This window comes from Neodiprion virginianus, chromosome 5 (assembly GCF_021901495.1).
Source record: "Neodiprion virginianus isolate iyNeoVirg1 chromosome 5, iyNeoVirg1.1, whole genome shotgun sequence".
In the NCBI taxonomy this organism is placed as follows: Eukaryota; Metazoa; Arthropoda; class Insecta; order Hymenoptera; family Diprionidae; genus Neodiprion; species Neodiprion virginianus.
Genome location: NC_060881.1, coordinates 32236077 through 32249995, shown reverse-complemented (window position 1 = coordinate 32249995; position 13919 = coordinate 32236077). Strand labels below are relative to the sequence as shown.

Here is a 13919-nt window from a genome sequence, read left to right as displayed (position 1 = left end):
TTCGCACTGTTGAAATTTAAAATAGAATGACGCCTTCCACATGTCGACGTCACCGCCAACGACGCGGACTCAATTCTTCACAAGCTTTCCGCCATTCGTGTTCGGTTCACCGGTTTCGGTTGCTCGTCTAACTGTGCAAACTCGTTGAACCCAAGGTCATTGCTACTCCTTCACATTTGCCGATCCCCGTTTCGGCGAAACTGCCCATTGGTCGAGTCTTTCAGATTTCCAGGGTGCTTCAAGATCAACGATCATCGTTGGATTCACGGTTGGTTCAGTTTCGTTTCTTCCAACGAACATCGCACAAGATGTACTTGGAAACGATCCGAAAGCTAATAACAGCACTTACAAGGAGGTCATGGATTCTGCTGAAACTTCTAGGAACGTATGTTTAGCCCAAAATACGGAGTTTCTGATTCCTAATCAATTCACAAATTATACTTCACTATGGTTCCGAAGGGCACTTGAATCTATAAGATCCTGTCATCAAAATTTCAACGAAGAACAACAAAAACTAACGTACAAGACAAAAATGCATAACAGGATCCATTTATCATAACATTTCACTCATCGAACTGCTGATGTAATCAAAAGAATCCCATGAGATGGAACCACGTGTGATGGGCATCGTACTTTAGGTTGGAAATCGACCGAATCCATAACCCAGATGGAGTCTGATACTCTCGACGTTATCCAAGCTTCGCAATTTTTCAACCATAGCTCGGCAAGCAAGGAAATCTGCAGTCGTTCGGCCGCTCCAAGTGACGAGGAATTTATACACGATGTCGTTTAGCCGCGGATACGGTTTGTAAGATCGTAAGTTTGTACGTGGAACCGGTTGGAAACAGGGTGGCCAATGCTCGTCAACCCTGGCAGGACGGTGCTGGATGGCTCCGCGCCTTTGAACTGGTTCAAAGTTCTCCGATTTACGGACGGTTCTCCTCCTCCGTCTTCTCGCCTACGTCCGCATTCATCGGTTCGTCTGATACACACGCTTATAGCCTCTTTTTCACCGCGATTGCGTACATGCCTTGTACCGATCTGACAATCAGATAACCCGCGGGGATTAGTTTTAATAGGCTTTGGCTCTCGCGGTAAGAAAAAGTCGTTCCCTAGCTTCTTACACGTGCACCAACACACGGACCATCTTTAAACGTAGACACGATATGCAGAAACCCTCCTCCTCGGAAATTAGCCCCAAACGCTAATAATGGTCTTACGTCACAATGATTACAACAGCTTCGTGTCAATGACTCAATAGATTGTGTGAGGTCAAGTTCAGCAGCAAGCTACAGTTACATATTGGTAACGATATCTTCAGGGATTCCACCAGTTTTGGTTCGAAATCGAACGCAGATTTTCACGAGAATACATCAATGATGTATAAATTGAGGTTCTGGTAATTTGAACCTTGTCCTAAACCATTGGCAAGTCTTATCAGTTTCTTAGAATTCATTCATTGGGTGATCCGGTTTCAAGAATCTGGTTCCTCAAATCTTTGAAGTAAAAATCTTTGCAATTTAGATAATTTACAATCGATTCGTGATCTAATAAAAACGAAGTTCATGTACCATCGTAATTATAATTTGTTCACTTCTTCTCTGCATTGAGCATCAGCGATAAATGAGCAAGACAACGAGGTTCAATCGTATATCCAAACCTTCATCGATCGCATCACAGGTATTTCATGGTCTATGAAGAACATCGACGTTTAGAAAGAAACGAACCGAGAAAACTTGACGGGGTTTGAATTCCTGGCACGGTTTACATCAAGGTGGCAACAGGCTTGCAGTTTTCTACCTTAAGTGCACTTTAACAACCCGATCACAAAAATGGTCAAGTATAACTTGTCGCAGGGATTCAGAAGCCTGACCAACGACGATTCTGAATTGAGAAACAGGACGAGATTCGTTCCTCGATGTATAGTTAAAGCCTAGACTATGGTGCTCTGCATGACTCGAAGGAACATGATATTAATCCGTGCTTGTCCATCGAGTCTTTGGGATTAGTTCCAACACCAAGAAAGGCATAAGATCCGAGATGTTTTCCCGAATAGAATTTGGATTCGTGACCTGGTCCTTGGTTCGCCAATTTAATATCTCTCTCTCTCTCTCTCTCCCTCTCTCTCTCTCTCTCTCTCTCTCTCTCTCTCTCTCTCTTTCTTCCTTTCTCGACAAGCATAGCAAAACTTGACACAGTGTCTGACACGCCTCGGACACGATGAAATCCGACACTTTATTTCCAGCGTGTTGCAGGCGGGTGGCTGCAGCGTTTTAAGAGTGTGCGTGAATGAATCGTGCCTTTTATTCGTCTGCGGCAGGTTATATCGGGGTGGTGTAGGTATATGAGACTGGTACGAGATGCACGCATTCGGCTTGTGCCGAAGAACCCGGTCGGTATAAGAATCAAGGAACGAACGAACGAAGGAACGAACGAACGAACGAAGGAACGAACGAAGGAACACGGACGGACGAAGGAGGAGGCAGGAGGCCTTGTTCCCCGATGCTTTTGAACACGTGTAGATTCTTCCGCGAGATATATCCTTGTGCCTTATACCCGCGCACCGTAGCACCTCATCCTCGCGGCGACTCCTGCGGCCTGACTGCCTGACTGCCTGCGTATTATACCGGCTACACGAAGACGCTGCTACGGGGCTCCTGCACGTAGCCTTACATCTCACCAAATAAGTTTTCTCTCTCTCTCTCTTTCTCTCTCTCTCTCTTTTTTTCTTTTTTTTTGTTTTTTTTTTGGCACATTCCTCATCTGGAGATAACCAACAGGAAGAAGACGAAGAAGACGAAGAGGAAGAAGAAGAAGAAGAAGAAGAAGAAGTTTGTCTCTTGGAGTGGAGATGAAGGCACGTCGCTTTCGTCCTCCTCATGCGCCTCATTATACCTACGCCTAACCCTATTTGCTCACTCTTCACCTGACTCGCTGCCTCTTTTGACGAGGGAAATTTGACACCCGACTATATGTATATATTTCGTTGCATGGGAATCGATGAGGTTTTTTTTTTTTTTTTTTTTTTCTATTTTACTTCTTTCTTCTCTTCATTTTTTTATTTGAATTTTTATTTTTTATTTTTATTCTCATATCCGATCTACTTTTAATTATCGCCGAAGCGCGTTTCTCGTAGATAAAGAACCTTGAGATTGGGATGCATTTGGTGCGATGTCGCGTTATACGTTTCTCGCTGTAGCAATAACCCATTTCTCACAATCGGCAGGAAAGTGTGTAAGAAAACAGCCTTGTTGCATACATTATACGATAACGGCTTTGTTGCGCTAAACGTTCTCCGCGTTTTATTTTATTTTTTTTTGTCACGGTCCAAGACCGCGACCGAAATGTGATATCAATTGAATAAATATTAAACACTCCTTTTTTTCATATCTCGACTGCTGGAAGGAAACGAACGTTTTGCAATATCGAAACCTACAAACCTCCGAGTCCGAACCGTTCTTCGAATATCTCTCCAGAAAATTTCAATTCACATCCATTTTCCTTCTGTTTTCATCGCAGGAAGTTAAATTAAGCCAGGTTTTGTGATAAGAATAATTTAAAAATAACTCACCTATAGTCGAATTATCGCCGTGGATATTGACGGGGTGTTTAAAAATCCATGTAAATTTTCTGTCTCGTTGTAAAGTCGCATCGAGGATTAAGATTATTGTTGATTCATCACTGCCTCTCTTATCACTCTTTAGATATTTTTATCGCACGAGTAATTAACGCATTTTAAAAGCCCAGCTCAGCACAACAACCTATTAAAAACCTTCACTAATTGTAAAACACGTCCGTTCATATCGGGATGAATACTCACCGCAGAAAATTATCACAATAACTATCGACGAACATCACCACTATTTTTCAAATCCGGACACCTTATATACTTAAAACTATATCTACGACTTTTTGGTTCAACCGTGTCTCCCTGCAATTTTTCCTTTCTCCGAGTTTCGCACGGTATATTAACGGAAGAAAAAAACTCGATTTCCGTCACTCTTGAACCGCTTGATTTCGTCCGAATTGCAAAAGTTTAATTTCTCTGGACTTGACTGTTCACCGTAGCTTTCAAATGTTGAGAATAAAGTCACGAAATGAGAAAACTGGCAGCAAGGAGAAAAAAATAGAAAAAAAAATAAATAAACTATTAAATTCCTGAAGCACTTTAACCGCGTGTGATAATTTATGCGAATCGGTTATACTCGCATAAATTAGAATCGCAAATTGGGATTATTATTGTTATAGTTATTATTATTGTTATTATTATTAGTTTTGTTCAATTATAAACTATCATCGACAAGCTTATACCACAATTTTAGACGTACACGTGAAATCCTCACTCGTCCTCACTACTTGCACAATTATTATATCGACTGATTATTATAATCATTATTGCTATTATTGATTAATCGTTATAGCAATATAGCACAGTAATTATATATGTAAATATGTGTATATACACATTAGCACATTATTCACGATTGCGGGATTCAGGTAAACGAATCGTCTTGTTATATTACGAACAACGTACACTGTGACGTATTAGTTGAAGCAATTGAACGATCCAGATTTCTCGATTGTTTGATACGCGTATTGTTTTTATCACGCCAACGAAAGGAGCGTAATTAACTTTTCATTCATATTGCCGGATTATAACTTCCGAATGATAATAAATAAAATTCAATGGATATTTAAGATTTAGGTGCGGATAAGGTGAGCACGTCCGTGTTTATGTTTGTGTACGTATATGCGACATGTATCCGCATACATAGGGCATGGGAAACGTGAGGCGGGATTAGATCGAGATAAGACGAGGAAGAGATTGAAGGATAAGGATAAAGACAGAGAGAGAGAGAGAGCGAGAGGTGGAGAAGAAATGAAAATAAATATGCTCGGGAGATATATTTTTATCGTCGATTTTAATCGCCCCGCAAATATGTAATAAGCCTGTGTCTCTGCCTTGGGCGAGACTCCGAACCGACTGTCGCGCGACGCGGGTCGCCGGGCGGTTTAGTATGTTCGCGGTTCCTCGCGACGCCCCCGACGCTCGCGACGCCGACGCCGAACGAATGCGCGTCGCATAACTTCTTTCTCTACCTGCCCGGAGAGCCGAGCGAGGCGAGGCGAGGCGAGTCTTCGCTCCAACCTTCACGGGAATCGATTCGCCCGGCGATTTGCTCGCGATTTCAGCCCGGTCGGTAATATCGATCAAAAAAGCTCGCGTGAACTAACTGGGACATTTTTGTTTGCGATTCTAACTTGGCAACTCGAAGGAAATCCCAGCTTCGAGTTCATTGATAGCGAGAAGAAGAATTTCTTTATTTCTGATCGCAGATTACGTTCGTTCGATTTCGACCCGTCGGTAATATCGTTCAAAAAAGCTCGCGTGAGCTAACTGGGACCTTTTTTTTTTGTCATTCTGACTTGGCAGCTGGAAAGAAATCCCAGCTTCGAGTTCATTGATAGCGAGAAAAAGAATTTCTTTATTTCTGTTCGCAGAATATATTCGTTCAATTTCGACCCGTCGGTAATATCGTTCAAAAAAGCTCGCGTGAACTAACTGGGACCTTTTTTTTTGTCATTCTTGGCAGCTGAAAGGAAATCCCATGTTCGAGTTCGTTGACAGCGAGAAAAAGAATTTCTTTATTTCTGTTCGCAGAATACATTTGTTCGATTTCGACCCGGTCGGTAATATCGTTCAAAAAAGCTCGCATGACCAATCTAGGATTTTTTTTTTAAATTCCAACTGCCGCGGAAAGGAAATTCTATCTTGACGTTCATTGAGCACAGTATGGAGAACGATTCCTTGATTCCTAATAGCAAAGTATACATATGCCATTCGGACAAAAGGTCAGATTTTGGATGAAGAGGCTGATTGGCCAAAAATCTATATCGTTTGTAAATGTCATAACCAAGTTGTCGAATATTTTGCATTTATGAAATTACTATGAAAACATAGAAATAGAGAATGATGGAACTATAAACAAAAGCTTAGATATATATGTACCAGTTCATTTAAAATCGTTTACAAATTGCTAAAAATCTAACAGGTTCGTTCGATTTTACTCTATTCTCTCAAGAATGATAAATACTTTTTTGTAAATTCAAAACGAGACGAATTGTTTTTTTTTTACTTTTTGCCAATTCAATATTACTTTTTGTTGATGATATTCAATGTCGGTGCAATGTTGTAAAACAAAATATTTAACGATGCGAACTTGATAAATAAAAAAATGGTCAAGTAAATTTGTTCAAAATAGTCTTCCGAATAATATTAGTAATTGTTCAGTGAAATCAGATGTATTTACTACATTTTAACCAATCAAAATCAATTTGAAATAGAGTAATAGTATCATATAAGCTTTCATTTATAGTTACAGTTTTTTATTTGCCGTTATAACAGAAGAACTAAGGAATTGGACAGATCGACATGAGTTCTGTTTTTTTTTTTTTTTTGTTTCTTTTCATTCCAGTTTCTTGTTATAATGTTGACAATGAATGTATTTACAAAGAATCACTCAAGCTTTACTCGAATGATTATTCACCGCGAGAAGAATAATCAAAAGTTTCACTATTTCTCCATACATTGCAATATATATTTCCACGAAATCGCGATAAGAAAGTTTACCCCAGACTTAACACGTCATGCGTTACTCACTTGATCGATAATTGTTTTCAACGCAAGATGAACGGCAGAATTTGTACGACAATGTTATTCCCCGACTCGAAATATGTCTATCTATAAAAAAATTATCATTTATAATTTACAAAGCTTGTGAAATTCACTCGTGTATAACAAATTGTACAGAAAAATACAAACCGATGTTTCATGTTTATCCGAAACAACTTTCAACGGATCTCAATCACATTACACGATAACAGCAAAAAAAAAAAAAAAAAAAAAACAATTTACCTTCGGTCAAGTATAAAGCGATGCGCGTATTTTTATACGCATGCATATACGTTTTTCCGCTCGTCTAGTCGAGGGTTGCAAGCCAGCCCCTCAAACTTGGTTCTAAATTGATTTTCAATGGTACCGTAATACGTCGAATCAATTTTAGGATCTATCGCAGCCTGCAGGGGTTGCACCATGTAAATACACGTTTGTATATATACATATGTATGTATATGTATGTACATATATACGTGTATACGCGAGGCGTGGTCACATGAAAATCAAATTCATGGCAACCAGAGCGCTGGATATTCTGCGCCAGGCCGACGGAGCAGCGTCGTCGTCTTATACTCGAGATGAAATATTATTCCACCCCATTGGAAATTAATATACCGTTTCCGTTGAAATAATCTATTTTTATGGATATTTCATCCCGCCATAGCTTGTGGTTTTTTTTTAATCCCTCCTTTCGAACGTTCGTTCTATTCTTGTTTTTTCTTTTTTTTTTTTTTGATTTCCCGTTGGAGTGTTTTTTTTTTTTTTTGTTTATTTATTTAATTTTTATGCATTTCTCATGATTCTAGCTAACTTCAGCGACGTGTATACTATTCGCACGTCTGATGTTGTGCAGTAATTTTCTCGCGCCTGCATCGAAGCGCCTATGCAGTGGTGGTGCATCACAGCCCTTCGCTGCACAAAGGGAAAAAAGCCCGTGTACTGCAGGTGACGATGAGAAGAGGGTTGAGGAGGGGGAGAGCGATAGGGGGTCTGGGGGTTGAACGAGGGATTTTTCTCTCCTCGGTGCTTTTTTAATCATTCCGCAAAAGCAGCAGCAGCAGCAGCAGCAGCTGGAAAAGCTACGCCCCTTCATTTATGCTCTCCTAACTTCTTTGAATTTTTAACAACTCCCGCACGCCTCATTTCTAGGTCAAGATAAACCTTTGATGCCTTTTCTTCGCTTGTGTTGTGTTTGCTGAATTTTTTTTTTTTTGTTTTTTTTTTTTTTTTTTTTTTTTCAATTTTCATTCCCTCCTTCTTTTTCCAATGAATTTTCGTCCGTACAGAAGAGTTCCGTTTTTATTTTTCGTCTGCTTAATGGCGGTGGTATGGAAAATATTCAAATCACTCTACACGGAGCTGGGGAGATTAAAAGACAAGATGAATCGCTGTTGCCATGCGTGTATATTGTACGTCTTAAGAAGAAGAGAGTGAAAATAAAAAAAAAAAAATTGATCACAAGTTTCGACAGCGAATTTTTCGTATGTCAATATGGACTTAAATTCGAATCTGACTATACAATCTAACGTTTTTTCTTCATTTTGGTTTTTCCAAATTCCTCTCTCTCTCTCTCTCTCTCTCTTTATAATTCGAATCCAGATACACGAAATTAGGTTTAATAAAATACGAACCTTTATTCGTGCAGTGTACATAGGACGTGTTTCTCCGCAATAACCGTAAAATACGATAAGCAGGCCGGTGCGTTGGGAATCCACGTTATGGCGATCGAATTCGAATTGCTTTTATAACAACTCATATAACGAGATGTACACTTGCAGAGGTAATTTCGAATTTTAGATGCATACGCGATGTAGAAAAAAAGAAAAAGAAACAGGAGAAAAAAAATAAAATAAAAATTGTCCAAAACGAGCAATTAATTTTTGCTCCTTCCTCGTAAATTCCGCAATTATTTTTCACTCTTCGGAGTTAGAAGAGAAACTCTCTCGTCAACCCATCATTGGCCCTAACAAGTTTGATTGTATAAATGATGACAAACTTGAATTCAACGAATCGAAATCCGAGCCTAACGATCAACTTTCTAGTATAACCGCGACAAGTCCAGTTAGCTATTAAAAATATGCTTGTTTCTTTCTTTCTCTCTCTCTCTCTCTCTCTCTCTCTCTCTCTCCCTCTTCCGAATAGAAGGAAAATAAAACCGCATCAAGTATCCCGCGACATCTAAACCGCGGAAGTTCGATGATGTCACGTATTTCATGGAAATAAATATGCATACATACAATTCCCATGGTTCATGTATCACCGAATTTAATGGTCAAGGTGTCTCAGCGACTAGATATGCATGGTACCTTGTCTAGTAGGCAGGCCGACTAATCCTGGTTGACTCTTTTCGTTCAAGCAAATTGGCACGTCAAGGTACCTCCAATATCTTTCCTTTCGTCTTCGTCCACCCATCTCTCCACTTGTCTCAACGTCTTTCCCTGTAATATCGTCCTCTTCACGCTTTTCTTTAGGCACAACGGTGATTCATCACATCTTTATACCCTACATAATGACACGGAAATTGCAAAAATATTCAAATCAGGTTATCGTAACTCGCGCCGTTGACGGTCCCCAGTCATGTATCATCAAGACTGTTTCTTGGAAAGTCAATTAACCTCGAAGAATCTTCATACAACAGCAACGATTGGCGAGTAATTCAAAGAATTTCGAGGCATTTTGACGATGTTTAGGTACGACATGATGAATACATGAAAATCGAGGTAGTGGAGAATGCCTACACACACAAACACACGCACACAGACAAGGAGGGGACGAGGAAGGCTTGTACCTGTATAACATGTACCTACAACAGGCGGGAAACTCGTAACGAAACGGCGGCTAATATTTGCGGCATCGATCGAGGAGCGACGCCGAGCGCCGGGACGCCGCGCCGAGTTCAAATTGAATTACTCCGTCACGCTCACTCCCGCATTGCCGGGAGCCCTGCTATGCCGCTCTGTGTACCTCTGCCTCACCTCACTCACCCCTTCGAACTCGCCAACCTCCCCCTCCTCATCCTCTTCCACCTCTACCTCCTCCACCTCCTCCACCTCCTCCTCATCTTCCCACCTTCGCACGATAGGAGTAGAGCAGAGGTACACGCGCTATACGTGGAGCGGATTGTTTCCGGGAAGATTTTCCTCGAAACTATTTCCTACGGCTTCCAACCACCAGCTAGGTCTATAATACTGTCATCGGGCCAACCGCCACTCAGACTTTTCGGCGAAATATCCTCGGAAACCACACTGAGAAAAATTTCATTTGTTACAGTAACTGGAAAAATCCGGTAAAACAGGCGTCGTTAAAAAAACTGTTTGAATATTGTTGGAATTACGAAAAACGAGGTACGCGTAACCATTTTTCCCCTGTTGTCGATCCTTTTTTTGGTAATTGCAACGCAAAATCAATTTGTGAGGTTTACTCTACTTTTTTAGTCAAACAAGGCTTTAACGTCAATTTATCGTTGCACGAGCATTAAATTTTTGCAACAGTTACAAGCAAATACAGCAACAGTGATCGTAATGAGAAAGAATAGTAACGGATACTAGACTTTCTGGTAACAGCTAGAAAACTGATTTTCATTTTCTGCCTAGAACTATATTTTTCGATTGTGGTAAAAAATGAAAATAGTTAAGGACTGAGCGGTAACCGGAACTAAAAGTTTCTCTCAGTGCATGATACAGGTATTTCCAACTAGTCTTTACACTTTTCATACAATGATCAGAATTCCCTTAGTTTCGTAGGGGGCTTTCTTTGGGGGTATTTTTTTAACCGTTGCTTCTAAACGCAGTTCTGCCTCAGCTCCAAAAATTGCCCATTCTGTATCCATGTTTCTTTCACTGTCAGTCCAACGAATTAAACATAGTTGAGTTCAGGTGTTGACTGTGCATAAGATTCTCTTTTCAATTCACGTCACATGTCACTGGAAGTATTGTAAAGTTCGCATGGAATCCTGAGGGTACGTCGTTAAAAGTCACTCATTGAAGTAGCTCGATCTGATGTGAAGTCACTTGAAGTCAAGCAGTTAAGGCATTTCGGTTTGAATCATTCGAAGATAAGGTTTTCTAAAGTTAAGCAAGTTCGTGCAAAAGGCACGTAAGGTTTTCCAGTCACTACCGGTAATTGTCAATGTTTGGTTCCAGCGAAGAATGGTCCACCTCTGGGGCTAACCTTCGAATTCAAATGAGAATTTTCTCCTTCCGGATGCTGTGAGAGCCGTTGAAGCTATTCATACTGAGGAGAAATTTTCTCATATATGCGCGGTTAACAATGGGCTCGACAATAAGCGCACGAGGGGCTAAAGGCTAGACGAAGTTTATGGGCTGGGGAACCTTAGCCTCTGAATTTCATTGCGAAGGCAGACTTCAGCATCCAACTTATCTCGCACCTCTAACTAGTCTTGCCCATTGTGTACGCAGTCACTCAAATCTCGTCTCTACGGCTTGCGAACATCTCGCTGCTTCTTGGAAGCCACCATTTAACCCTGGATTTCAGAGACCAGTTACTTTTCAATGGAATATCTAGACGTACATGCTTAAGGTTAGGAAAAATCAGGGCAGGTTGACGATCTCTGTAAAAGGTTTCCATTTTAAAGATCATCCCATCAAACTCCTGATTTTATCATTGCTATTATTTCACCGGCAACTTAACATCTGTATAATTATGTGTATACATTATATGTACATATCTATAATGTTCATATAATATGAAACTAAACTAGTTTCTAGATTAATTAGACTAATTATTATTCACGCTCGGTTGCTCGCGCTGCGTTCTCGTAAACAAGCGTGCAGCTCTGAACTGAACCGAGATCAGCTCAACTCGAGTCAACTTAACTCAGTTGAGCTCGTCTCCGGGTGTATAAGGTATCGTTGTCAAAGATTAACGCTCCGTTGAGCGGAAACATCTTCCGGACATTGTGAAGCTTAAAAAATACACGTTTCTTAGAATCAAGGGGGAGATTGTCATCTGGCTTTGAGCTCAGACATCAAAACACCGGGCTTCCACCTTTCAATTGTGATTTTCCAGCCCCTAAGCATCAGCGGTGTCAATCAAAAGTACGAAAGTTCGCTAACAGGTTGATTAAATTCGACGAGAAGTATTTATGGCGGGAAAAAAAAGGCGCGTGATTTGAATCAGTTACTCGAATCCTGCGCGTGGATGTAAAATCTCGAGCGGTGCGAGGTGTTCACCTCGTTTTAAATCTCAATCTCGCTGGCAACCGGACAAATTGGACGATATAACGGAGAGTTGGTTCAACTAATGAGTCGCGAGCGGCATAATCGCGGCGTTCCAAGGGAAAGGATGTACAAGGAATGAGCTGCGGGAGCGACTGGAATCAGGGATCAGGAACAAACGACGATCCACTTGTGGTTAGAGAGGCGGGACCTCGGGAGTATCAAAGACAGCCCAGTGGTCGGATTCGAGAGATGAAGAAGAGAGAGGAGACGAGAAGAGACTGAGAATCCGAGAAGGAGGAGGAGGAGGAGGAGAGGGAGGTGAAGGGAGGTACATTCCACGGGTTAGAGATTTATTTGCCGAATAAATGTTGAGGAGGTATTTTTAATGGCTGACAATAGTGGTCTGATAGTGATCTCAGAAACGTATTGTCGTTCGCCGTCGTATATAATCCCGCAGGCATCGACGCAGCGAGCAAACGAAACGAATCTTACCCTCCTCCTCCTCCTTCCCTCTTTCTCTCGCACCATGTGTCCCTCCAGCTCTTCCTCATTTCCTCCTTCTCTCCACACTCCTCATCTTCTTCATCTTCCTTTGCAGTCTCACCTGCTGAGGCCTTTCAGCCCTTGCCCCTTTTGTGCATCGATACATTGTCATTACGGTTAGGTATCATTATCATTACCGCTGTCATATATATTCTTGGTTCTGTTATTGTCGTTGTGTTCTCCGCTCATTGTGCGGAGTAATTCAATAGTTTTGTGTCCACTTTAGTGGCTATTAATGGGTGTACACCGTCTCTCACACACACCTCGAACCGTTGCAGGAGCGGCACGTAGTCAAGGTGGACGTATAGCTGCACAATAGCTACCATGCCTGACGATAAGAACTATACGATCGATAATGGACGACCTATTGACACTAACGGCAGTCTCCTCTCCCGTCGAATTACCTACATGAGAAGTATAAACTGATCGTGATTACCTTCCTATCTGCCTTGATATACCCTGGTCGTACCTTCGGTTCACTTCCCATTTGGGATTCGGGGTTAATGGACTCAGGCCAGAAACTGCGAGACCTTCGTCGATAATTCTTCATCCTCAAGCCCCCACGGATGGAACGAACAAATTTTGAAATTCGACATGATGTAATCCTTAATCGGAAGATCAAGGTTTCCTTTTGGAGTAGAAGCTAAAAAGGACGATGAAAAAAATCATACTCTGTCACACTGGGAAACATATTTTCTGGATGGAGCCTCGGGGTGTATTATTCTTCCGCAGCTACTGCTGCCTACACATTGCAGACTCTTTCTCGCAGCGGTCTGTTCGATTGATCGATCTATCGTTTTTATTTCATCCTGCAGTCTTCATCGCTTAAATCCCTCACGGCGAATATCTCATCTCAAATATACGCGGTTGTAAATTTCTTTTAGCTTCACCGTGTGTCGTTTCTTTGACGGATTTGAAACTCGCGGGTAAGAACCGAGTCTAAGGTGGAAGACGCGGAAACGGAAGTGGATCGTTGGGATTCTTTTGATCTGAATCGCTGACGTATTGTCGCATTGATTTCAACCGTACACCCATCCGTGTATCTAGCTCATATATACAAGGTATGTGTACCTCATACCCACTCATTTCAAAAGGCACTGATAAAGAGCCAAAGCGGACAACCGCATCAATTACCAACGTCTTTTATTCGTTCCTTCCTATTATACAAGACTCCATATCTGCTATCGGTATAATCGCGTGTCAAGAACCGCGTGAGAACCGAACCAAACTTTTGATAAATATAACGATTTTGGAACAAAATCTTTCAAACTATTCATCCGTTTTAAATTACCGAAACTATACGGTATTAGTTCCTCAGCATCTGTAATACCAGTTCTCCCAAAAATCTCGCTAGGAACTCTTGAAACAAGAAACGAGCCTCTTTGGTTCAGTCTGAGGGACACTTTTTTGCAGACAACTATATTGGTTCAGGTACATCAAAAATAATATGGGAAACCAGTTATCAGTGTGTAATTCTTGTTCACGTCTTTATAATGCTGAATGACGGTTTTAGCGTTTTG

The 13919-nt window shown here is 41.2% G+C and overlaps 1 protein-coding gene across 2 annotated transcripts in view; it reads right to left on the bottom strand.

Moving 5' to 3' along the window:
- Positions 1-13919, bottom strand: part of LOC124305108 (latrophilin Cirl) — a 238570-nt gene that overhangs the window by 136294 nt on the left and 88357 nt on the right. Inside the window, exon 1 of one of the 2 annotated variants that reach the window (XM_046764156.1) lies at positions 3572-4990. The exons of the other annotated variant lie outside the window; for it this stretch is intronic. The gene's annotated coding sequence lies outside the window, so the exon portion shown is untranslated. Of the gene's footprint in view, positions 1-3571; positions 4991-13919 lie in introns of those variants that run through there. 2 annotated transcript variants of the gene reach the window in all.